Source organism: Bradysia coprophila (genome assembly GCF_014529535.1).
Source record: "Bradysia coprophila strain Holo2 chromosome X unlocalized genomic scaffold, BU_Bcop_v1 contig_12, whole genome shotgun sequence".
Lineage (NCBI taxonomy): Eukaryota > Metazoa > Arthropoda > Insecta > Diptera > Sciaridae > Bradysia > Bradysia coprophila.
The window spans coordinates 2,763,095-2,775,483 of NW_023503293.1; the positions used below are offsets into that span (position 1 = coordinate 2,763,095).

At 33.1% G+C, this 12,389-nt stretch overlaps 1 protein-coding gene across 2 annotated transcripts in view; it reads left to right on the forward strand.

The window, feature by feature from the left end:
* The window catches only part of LOC119067171 (sodium/calcium exchanger 1), a 96,958-nt gene that overhangs the window by 11,716 nt on the left and 72,853 nt on the right, over nucleotides 1-12,389 (forward strand). The window lies entirely within an intron of this gene.

The window sequence follows — 12,389 nt, forward strand, 5'->3', positions numbered from 1 at the left end:
CGTCGCAAAGTGGCAAATGTTCAGGAACAGACCAGCAAGAAAATTTATCTGCCACATGCGACGCAGATTTTTTTGGTAAAATTTTGGTTGTTTCCAGTCAAATTTTTTTTTGGTAAAAATTATTTGGCAGATAATGAGAAAAACTAAGCCAGCTTTTTTGAACTAAAATTGGGTTTTGCGTAACGACGCTGACAGCGTCACCTCTAGCGATATCACTTGTTTTAGAAGTTATCACACATATAGACTGTAGACTGCGCCCAACTTTGGTCTGAAAGAGTTTTTGCCGGGATAGACTTATAGAAAAATCAACGATTTTGTGATCATTTGGCTAAAATTTTTGATTTTTAGGGATGTAAGACTACTTTCTTGTTTGGATATTCTTATTTTAAAGAGTTGTAATAATTTTTAGGGTTCGATCAAAAAATTTGGGAGACCATTACCCCAGTCTAACCCTGAATTTATTTTGTAGATATGGCAAATTGAAAAAATCTATTCATGTGACATAATGCGGTTGAATTTTACCATTGAAATGTTATTTTGCATAGGCAAAAAAATCATTTCGAAAATTATACTCATCGAACAGCAACCGCTCAGCAACAATAATCAATCATAATTAATTACTGACAAAGTCAAGTCGGTACCTTAGACTCCCCTCCCACATTGTTTTAGTTCGAAGCAATCCCTGTGACATCTCTGTATTAATAATGCTGATTTGCCATGTACACAGTGAAATGTTCACACATCAAACTGGAATATTTCAAACTAAACCCATAAACTTATCACAAAAGGATTAAAAGTGACATCATTAGTTAAAACACTCATTTAGAGCAATGTTTTCTGTATCGAAACCGTAACATATTATCTTCGGGATTAATTGTAACCTCATAATAAATTCAATTTTGTTTGGTTAAAAAAATTATCAATCTTCGTTAGAAATGACGTACCCATTCATGGCAGCTCAGTCAGTCGTTTGTTCTTACTTTTTTTATGAAACGAGTTTCGTAGTAGCCTCGTATAAGTTTACGTTTTGCATTGTTATTAAATTACTAAAAAAACTTTAATCCATGACTGAATGCGATCCAAAATGAAACTTAATAAACCTATAATGTTACGTCACTACGGTTATTAAGTATATCAATGTGTACAATGTACATTGAGGAGTATAATGGTCAGTTATAATGAGGACGACAGCACACATGTGAACTAAATCAATTGATTATGTAACAGCAAATTAGATTATTACGTATACGAAGTATACCTTGCAAACGGAGATATTTTTACAAATTATACATTGATAAATCGATGATAGATGGTTAGAAATGAGGTTTTCGTCGAAATACATATACAGACCGTACTGTTAATATGATGGTTATGCGAAGATTGAGTAGGTCATAGCAACAATGATAAAATAATATCAAATGACTTAGCAGGAAAGAGTCATATACATGCGACATTTTCACGTGCAACCAAAAGTTGTATCTTTTTGATTGATTGTAACATACCACCAGCAAACTTTCTGATTAACAATGTTTTTTGGCTACCAGATAAATAAATGGAAGACATAGTGTTCATTTATAGTACATTATTAGTATAGGGGTAATGTATGTAGCACATACTCAAGAAATGCGTTGTTATATAGATATGTATCTCTTCTTGTATTTACAATCCATAAATAAAACTGTGCACGATTTGTTGGTTCGGGTAACTCATTTACTCTCATGAATTGGTTGCACCAACGAAATTTTCCGTGCACATATTAAAAACGTTTCCCAGAAAAGTAACCACGACAACTTAATAAAGGCCGAAGAAGGAACGTGATTAAAAAACATTCCCCGTTGTCTTCAAATTAATGTGTTCATGCTTGTTCAATGTTGTTGGGAATCAGTAGAATTATATTGGAAGGAAAACTATGGCCATTTTTGGAATCATTTCTTAAATCGTCTACGACTATAAATATTCCGGAAAATACATTTTGTGCAGAGACCGTTGCATTCGTAGAATTTAAAATCAGTTGTCTTTCTTATATTTATTGTGCATGAGACTAGATATGCTATATGGTATGTATATATCAACCACAATACCACCAATTTTGGTGTCTAACATTTCTTCATATCTAAATCTTTTGCTTCATCCAAGAAACATTTTCTTTGCACCAAACGCGTTATATTACGTCTGACAGCTAAGATATTTAATGTGTGTTAAGTAGGATTTGTGTCACCATGATAAAGCTCTGTCAATCGTGCAATGTTACATCCATATTCTAACCGTACTGTTATCAGGAAGAGACGGAAAAATGGAATTAAAATATAAAGCAAATCGAAGACAGTGCAGTCAGACAAAGCTCCCGTATAAATTTCTTTGTAAAGCGGAAAATCTGATAACAATGTTTGCTAGCTTACATACTTCGTTAGTTAGAAAAAAGGAGATTGAATCGTGTTTGGATATTTATCTTCCAACTCTAAATACGAGTGAACAATACCGACAATATTGATGATATTGATTGACGGTTATCGGATCCTCGTAACACTTTACTGTCTTTAGTCATATACATCCGTCTTATCCTTTTAGAAACGGAAAGTATGATCATAATTAGAGTCTACCAAATTTGTGTTTCCAGCTGTTTTATTAATATTTCCATACACACATACAACTTACCCGTCTTTATACATGTTTAATATACAAGCCGTATAATCAGTGTGGGGGTGTATGGTATGTACATGTGAAACCAACTCAAACAGAAAATTAGTTGACAATTACTGTACGATCATACTAATTATCTGTTCGTCTTTCGTTTAAGTATTGTCTGGTGTTGAACAAAAAAATCTTTTACATGCTACATGCGTCGAAAACCGTACTTTTCATGTTTGAAGCACGTCTTTCGTCGCTCTCAGCATGTAATATATATTACATGCTACATGCGTCGAAAACTCGGGATAAAACATAATAAGTCTCGTTCTCGTGTGTTTATTGGCTTCGCCTCGGATCAACGAAATTCATACGAAAACTCTACTTTTCATCTTTTTATCCCTAGTCATGTGGTAGTATTTCACTTGCTACATGCGTCGAAAACCGTACTTTTCATGTTTCAAGCACTTCTTTCAACGCCCTCAGCATGTAAAATCCATTATTACATAGCTCGGGATAAAAATGAAAAGTCTCGTTTTCGTGTGTTTATTGACCTCGGCTTCGCCTCGGATCGACAAATTTCACAAGAAAACTTTACTTTTCATCGTTTTATCCTTTGTATTTTTTCGTACTAGATGTCGATTGTCGACCCGAGGCGAAGCCGAGGTCGACAAGACGTCGTGTGCGAAAAAATACCGGCATACCTACCGTGGTAGATACCACGTTTTTCGCAATTTCGGGCCATAATCACCTTTCCAATGCAAAACATCGCCTACATTTTGTTCCAAAATTCTTGTGTATACAGAAATTCATTTGAACGATCAAGAAGGCTGCATTATAATACACATTGCATGTGATGTAAAGAGACGCGTTGAATGAAATCGAGTAGTCAATGCTTAGTATATACGCTTCAACAATACGTTCGGTATAATTGTGTGACTCTATAGCCGAATGGCTATAGTCGCTGCTTTGTGCTCAAAAACCTTTTGGTGTCGGGGGTTCGATTTCTGGTCCATGCAAGATTTTTATTTATAAAAATTTAGCCTTCGTTGAAGGTAATAGGTTCTTTAGCGTGCGAAAAAAAAGTTGATATCGCACTGCGTGCGAAAAAAAAGTTGATAACGCACTGCGTGCGAAAAAAAGTTCATATTGCGCTGTGTCCGGGAATACAGTGAAATAAATACCTTCAAACCGACATTAAATGGATGCCGGAATTGCGAAAATAAATATTATGCACGTATGACAAAGCGGTCGAGGCTTGCCGAGACGGCTTGTCATACGTGCATATTCTTTTTTATCGCATAAGCGAAAACGAGACAACAAGATATGCGAATGACACTTTGACAATTTACAGAAGTATAATGTTTGTTTATATATCCTAGGTGAATAATTTTTTCGGGGAATCACACCGCGTATGCGATAAATACTATTACTTCATTTGTTGAACTCAACTTTATTGGTTTTTGTCGATCCTGTCGATTGCAATAGCTTTCAATATTTTTTATATTCATCATGTTGGAAGTTGTTTAGACCTTTGAGTTTGGATTATAGTTAAATTAGTGAAGAACTAGATTTTGCTAGACGAATCCGAAATATTTAATTATTATTATTATTTAAGTTATTCGTTTCTCATTCTTTAAATAAACATGGAATATACCAATATACGAATCTAAAAACCACAAGAACTACTAACTCAGACAACACATTAAGTTTCACTTTTCTGCGGGTTGCGTAGTATGACGAAGGGGACAGCAAAACTTTAGTCTCACGAAAAACTAACTTTACGTTGCGGTCACGTAAAATTGAGTATAACAAACACAAAAGTACCACTACATTGTTCACAGCGCCATAGCTATCTAGACCTCTAACCTCAAATGCTCTGAACCGACAATTGCTTTTCTTTGTCGAAAAACCTTTTTTTAAATTATGCATACCCGTCAGAAACCCACAAAAAAAGATGCTAGCCCCGTAAACACGTTACCAATTTTTTGTCCTACATCTAAAATTTCAATTATTATTCCAGAAATAAAATTAATAAAAACGTCTCTGTTACGGACTAGAATGTAGTTGTTATAAACATTACTGAGCGAATGATAGACCTAACATCCCGCTGTATAAGCCCAAAAATATCTCAAAACGCTATTCGAGACAATCTATAAATTATTTCGTTGAATTTCTTGTTTACTATATCATATCTCATCATATTCGTACACTCAGCAGAGAAAACCAAATACACGAATGTGTTGAGATAATTATAGCACATTTTTCTCATTGACTGTGTTACATTGTTTATGTGAAGCAGCTTTCGCTTATTTTTTCTTTGATGAACAATCAACTTGCTTAAAAACTGAACACATTCCGGCTGAATAAATTTCAGTCAATTAAATTAGCCATTGGCCATAGTTAAAATAATTTGTCTGAATGAACGTGTATAAGCTCCATAACATTAAATCGACATAATTGCTCGCGGTTATCAACCACTAAACCGAAACAGTCACACATTTATAACACAAAGTCGCCCACATGTCTCGCATGCTATCGTTAGCAGCAGCAAAAAAACGTTATTATGTTATTCGTCGGTTAGGCATTTCGCTTCCACTTTCAATAGTATGTTTCTTCGCTGTTTGTAATATTACATGAAGAAAAGAGGTAAAATGTTATTTCATAGATTTTCTGACAAAAATATTGGTTTTCTTGCCATAAATTGCTTTTGAAGGACATCTCGCTGTAATTTTCGGGTGCAGTTATATGCCGGTTGGTAGTCAATGTGGTGCACGTTACATAGACATATTGTTAAATTTTTCATAATCGAGTATCATGAACTAATAAATTATTCAAGCTGATGACATGACACAGAAAAGGTGAACGTTTCCTATAACGCTTTTAATGAATTTTAAATGCATTTTATAAAAAAAAAAACAGTGTAGAAACTCTATATATGTATATGTTTCATTACTTTGGAATGGCTTCGTTTGAGGGTGGAATTTACATAGACAAATATTGCCGAAATCCTAGTCTAAGCCAATAAAATCTCGGGTATCTACTTATGGAAATTTCGTTTTATGCTGGAATACAAATGATAGAAAGAGTTGAACGTTTTATATGTGTGGATGGAACTAGCAAATTTGTCAAAACTTTAGCACAAGTGTCAACGTCTTCTTATCGATTGTATATTTTATGGATGTGCTAGTTCGTCGATGGAAGTCGATGTTGGACCTCTACCCGTTTAATTCTCATTAATTCAGTGCAATTATGCTATAAATGGAGGTTTAGGTGATGCAAGTAGTGCACAGGGCCGTCGTACTTTGAATTCATTTTGCTTTGCATTTCTCTTCCTTAAAAAAATTCAACACTTGGCAGATTTTCCATCTTTAGTTTGTTTCCGAGTGGAAAATTACTTCAAAAAGCTCTGTACCAAGACTTTGTATGTAGCTGAGAGTTTGTTGAGAGTTTATTCTCTAAACAATAAGCTTAATGATCAATCAACCAAAATTGTAACGTTCATGAACGAATGTTGATGCAATAAAGTTACTAAAGATATTTAAAAATCAACAAACGAAATGATTCCATCAAAACAGATAAAATCCATCTTCATAAAAGCATAAGTTTTACAGGTTGCACTTTCGTACCTATATCCATGCTTTTAAATAAATAATTAAAAAAGTAATGCAGACCATAAAGATACCATTAAATGTGTGCTTTTCAGACAACTGTAAAACATTTACCAATTTCCAATCAGGATAAAACGTTAATGATGCACTTTTTAAATGACTTTATGGATTTTATAACTCAATTTTATGGAATCACATTTATTATGGCGTTGTGACGAGTAGATAGTTTCGAAATGACTACGAAACATTGTTTTAAAGATACTAAGTATTTGGCCGGAAAACTCTTGTTAATTCGTATTTTATTAAAACTACTATTGCAGCATCCGGCTTTGCTCGGAATTATTTTAACACATCAAAAATTTTCACGCGTTTAAGAAACGTATCCATGACGTAAACAGACAAAAAAAGGACACACGTCAAATAACGCATGAAAATTAAAAAATGTTCCACTTAACTTTTGCTAATTAGTCGGTATATTGAGTTTCAAATCTCTAGGACTTTCCGTCTGAGCTCCTATAGAGAGACAAACAAAAAAAAATCAAACTTTATATTATTACCGAGATTTGCCCTTAAGAGTGTACAAGGGTTTAGTTTCGGACAAGAACAAAAATTGCACGAAAAATAGGGCATGTTTAGGAACATAATTCTCAGGATGCAAGAGATGGAATACAACAAAAAATGGACGAACGGTTAATTTGAACCTTACTTAACAAAAATGTGTTTTCCACTTTAGGTACATTCTTTCGGCAGTAAATCGAGAATAATCACATATCAAAACCGTTTCTTATGTCTAATACCACGAAATTTTGTTTTCCATTTTTTGAAATAAGTTTTTATTTTTAAGAAATTAACCAAAAACAATTTTGTTTCTATCACGGAGGCCATTTTGTTTTCACTATATTTCTATGATGGGTGTCTTCGATGTTCGATTTTCTATTGTTATTGAAGACACAATACGATTTCATTTCAATTAAAAGAGATGATGCTATAATATTTGGTTTTTGTCCGAAGCCTTGTCCGCTCTTAAATGCCAATACCATACTTTATTGCATAAGCGAAGCGATTTAAAGGATAAAAGTGAAGCAAAACCTTTACAAAATATCTGATGTTGCTAATACAAATTCTGCTCAAAACTCTTCCTCTCTTTCTTTTTAAACTTTCTTAACGTATTTCGAACGGCTGTCATCTGTTAGCGATTACGAATTTAGGAACAAGCGACAAGTTATGACTAATGCTAAGATTGAAATCAATCTTTTAAAAATATTTAGATCAAATGAAGTAACAGATCTGATGATACGCTTGCCGTCTGAAAAAGGTTCAAAATTTTAACTTTGAGGAAAATCTACAAATTTTTACGTTTTATGCTCTGAATGAGTCACTATCAACCCTAGAGAAATTAGCTAGAATCCCAAAATTTTGGATCACATGCCTCATGTAGAAAAGAAAGTTAAACAACAGAAGTAACAGGTGTAAAGGATGTATTAACTATAACACTCTAGATGCAGTTAGAGTAGAAAAGTAAAAAGTTTGTAAATCAACAACCGTGGAAGAAACAAAATTTACTTGCCTCGGTAACAAAACAGTTTCTTCTTAAGTTCGCTAAAGCTCTGCTTAGATTAGCTCCGATAAGCTCATCGCTGGAAAAGTCAGCGCTAATGTAAATTGAACAAAAAGAAACAAAAAACAAAAATTGTGACCGAACCTGTTGCTACAAAAATGTTGCATTATTAAGTTTATGGTAAACTAAAACCACATTACCAAATCTGCATGTTCTGAACAGGGTCATTGACAAATATATATACACACAACAATATAACATACCGTCGCGTTACGTGACTGTGTATTAAATGGTTTTTTACCACTGACTTTCAAAAAAGTAAAGAATTTGAAACATTTTTTAAGGCTCCGTTTATTGAGAAATCACGCAGGCCTGCACATCATTTTGAAATGTGATATAGTATTCATTACACACAACAGGTATTCACTCTGGAATACTAAACAGATCCCTCGCTACATAATTTATTCAAAATAACAACAACAGTCGAGTTGTGTATAAATATAAAATATAAAATATTTTAAAGCCACATAATCATCACAATAACAACAAGTCAAATTTCAAAATAATATCAAAAGTTATTTTTCAATCGAAAAATCAGTCAGTCATTCATGTGGTAACATATATTCCGTTGAACTAAATTACATTTTTCGCACATCTCATTGTGGAATCTCTCCACTAATTATACATTTTGACAACCCCTTTATTGTATCCACACACAGACACACAGTTCACTGAAATCATTTTATTTATGTTAACAGTGGATTGAGATTGGTTTGAGATGCTAGCCCAATAGGAATAACAAGTTACAGCGAAGCGTAAAACCTATAAAACAAACGTATACCTTATATAAATATATGTGTGCGAGATGAAATAATAAAATTGAATGAAAAACCTTTTAAACCATTACTTTTCGATTCCATTCATCCTTACCCTAACGACCGTCGTTAATTCTACGAAACGAATATTTTTGAGCTTCTTCAACATTATCGCCTTATATATTAAATGCGAGAGAATATTTTCTTTTTTGGCCCTGCGTTGTTGCTTCAATGGTTTTCTGGTACTTTTCTGCTACTGCTGCTGCGTGTATGTATAATATACCAAATGTTTTGTTGGAGTAAAGTATTTTTGATAGATGGAAAAACACATATCTTCAAACCCATTTTGAATTCGAAATGAACAGTGAACAAGAAGAAAAATTCTTATGCTTTATTATATTAACGTAAAATGGAAAGGTATTTCAACATGAATGAAGATATATTATTACAGTTTTAAGACGACTGAAAAATATGTTCAACGTGCGCAGACTTTCCGGTTGTGGAAAGACGTTTACAAGATGATAAGATACGCATACATAACGTTTACTGGTACATTATATTGGCTTTTTGAATGTCGTTAAACGACCAGTAAATAAAATGTCCTTGTCAGTCCTAAGATAAAATGTGATTTGGCATTGCACATAATTTTAACTTCAACAGTCGACTATTTTATTGACTCACATTTTCAGGTGAAACTTTATTACGCTACGCGTTTGATTCCCTTAAACCGTTGAAAATTCGCAATCTTATTTTGTCTTGCCGTTCAATTTTGTCCGTTCATAAATCATGTCATGTGTATATAATATAACTACCTCAGATATATATCCAGATGCTTTTCGCATTCTTAAGCGTCACGCAATTTCTGTTTGCACAGAGCGTTTGGCTATGACTATGGTAACGGTTAAGGTAAAGTTTATTTATTGAAAGAATTAGGAATAAATATATCGTATGCCAAACACTCACCAAATTAATAAATTCACATTCGGTTGTGGTTTCGAATACATATATACAAGACCATTACGTTTCGAGATGAGGTAGGTGATTTCGGTTTTTTGCATTTGATATTACGGTTTTCTTTGTCTTTTATGTTTATCTAGCAGTTTTAGTATTGATTTCGGATCGGTAATAAAGTGTTTTACAACAAGGAGACTGAAACTGATGGCTCCAGTTAAATGAAAGATTCATTTTCTCCGTTTATGGCATTGTAACAGAGACAGATGTAGGGCGGTCGAGTGAGAACGAAATGTTAATGTAATTGTGGTAATGTAATTTATTTATCCACAGAGTCACGAAGTCACGATTATGTCACAAATTTAGCCAGGATGGCTTTTCTTGCTTAATGTGAGACATTAAGCTCACTATTTCTTATTACTAAGTTGTAATTGAACAATGAACAATTGGCTCAATTGAAGCGAAATTACCAAATAAATTCACCCGCTGCTTACCTCTATCTCTGCGGGAAAATAATACCAAAATTAGATAAGAAACTACTTTTCGATCATTTACTAGAAAATAGTGTTGGTACGTTTGTGGAATCTATTTGTGATAATTCCGATAACAATAACAGTAAAATGCTTTTTTGTTCCGAAAAGGACAATCGCAATACTAGTGGTTCTTATGACGCTTCGTACCAACCACAACAACATTGTCTTTATGTGATTATTATCTTATCGTTATATGCTTGCGGTTCTTTCACTATAAAATCGAACATTTACCGAAAGGACCAAACCTTACTCTATTATAAAGCTACTTCGATGTGTTTGTGTGTGTTGTTGTTGCTGTTTCTTAAATGCTCAATAGAATTTTAAATTGGAAAAAGGATCAGAGCCCGTCTAGCAAATCCTACTCATCATTTTTTCTCCTCTGTAATGTAATGCCATTGATGTAAAACGGTTAGTATTCTTATAGTTATAGTTATATACACAGAGTAGTGTGTGATCCCACAAGAGAATAAACTGTTGACTGGTAATGTGTTTGTTTATATTTTCTTGTTGATACAATTTATTGATTGAAGTATGGATGTGGTGAAAACGTTATCTGTAAGGAATTATTTGCGGTTCGTGATTCCTCGATGGACAATAAATCTCCGTGTCATTTTCCATTAAATTGAAATGCCAACTAAAAACGAACGGATTGTAAAGCGAAACCTTATTAAAGTTCGAATTATCAATCTTTATCTAATTATTCTCAGTCACCAGGCCCCACATTAGAAAGGTATTTATTCCCTCTACGGGGAGATGATGTGAGATATAAAATTAGTATATTGCGATCGTTGTTGGTTTTGTATTGCATTACATTGTTTATATATTGGATATGACGATTTCACAGTTCATATATAATTACCTTCCAGTCGGACTATGTTTTTGCTGTTTAATAAATTACGGTAATCACCAACTATTCCACTTCTACAGTTTAGGGCCACGAGATATGAGACAAAGTTTGTAGATTTATCTAGTTTGTTGTGGAAAGTGTAATTAAAGTTCCATTAAAGCACGCGCAAGCTCGACTATTAAAAAAAAACTTAAAATTAACGATAACATTGTCATTGTGGGTGCACATTAACACTGCTTTGCTGGGTGTGCTGTTTACCCAGTGGGCTATAAAAAGAATCAATTCTTAAGTGTAGTAAGCATTAAAGCTTCGGTGAAATTCTTTATTGTTTTTTTTTGTTTATCCCAACCGATCTAAGTTATCAATCTATTTCATTGTTCAATAAAAACAAACTCATCATGCGAAAGTATCGCATATAATACACCTATAGCATATTAAAACACCTGATAATCGCGTTCACAAAATTTAGAAAGAAATGGAAGAAAATTTCTAAAATGCCATTCTAAAGCGAAATGCTAAAAATCCATTTCATCAAAACATTTTATAGCCTGTCATAAAAATCTGTTCTCTCTCAATTCAATTTGAACATTGAATGTTTTAAAAGTTAATTAAGTGAAATTCTCGGTAATAAAACTCTCAAATCAAAATAAACACCAGATTTTCCCAATTACGATTTTTTTTATATGTATCTGGTGTGCACAAATTACACATAAAAAACGAACACTTTTTTTTGATACGTGTCTCTTGAGTCGTAGGTTTTTTTTTGTTTTAACAGCATTTTCGTGTAACACACTGACCAACGCGGACATATAGATATAATTGCATATTACAAGTACGGCAAAATTTCGTCAGGTTCATTACTGAACAGTTTTACTACCCATGTGAAAATATAATTTTTCTGGCCGAAATCCAATGTTACAGTCGTTCTATAATTAAGCATTTAGTTTCATTCTATAGAAGTTAAAAACAATTTTTATCCAAAAATTTTTTTTTCTTTTTTCATAATTTTGTTTGTAAATTATTGGTGTACGGTTCAGGCTCGGGTTCGGGTAGAAATAAACAACATAAATAAATTTTTGTTCTAATGAAATATTGAATTTTTTCGTTCGGTTCCTTGTTTTCGCTTTTTTTTCTGATTATTAGTGTGAACATATCAAATTTATTGGATGGAAGTTTTTTTAAAAGAAAACCACAGAAAAAAGGAAAATAAATATTCCATTGAGATGTGTTGGGTATAAAAGATTACTTAGTATAATGATAGTGTTAAACAAACTTTTCTTAGGATATGTGACACCCATGTTTATCTTGCCAGAGCATTTTCACATTTTACGATATTTTCCATACTTTTTCTACACTCATTTTGTTTGTGAAAAATATATTCCATTCAATGATCGTTAATTAGGGTGGAGAGAACAGCGTTCTGATTTGGATAATAAACTATTATAACCG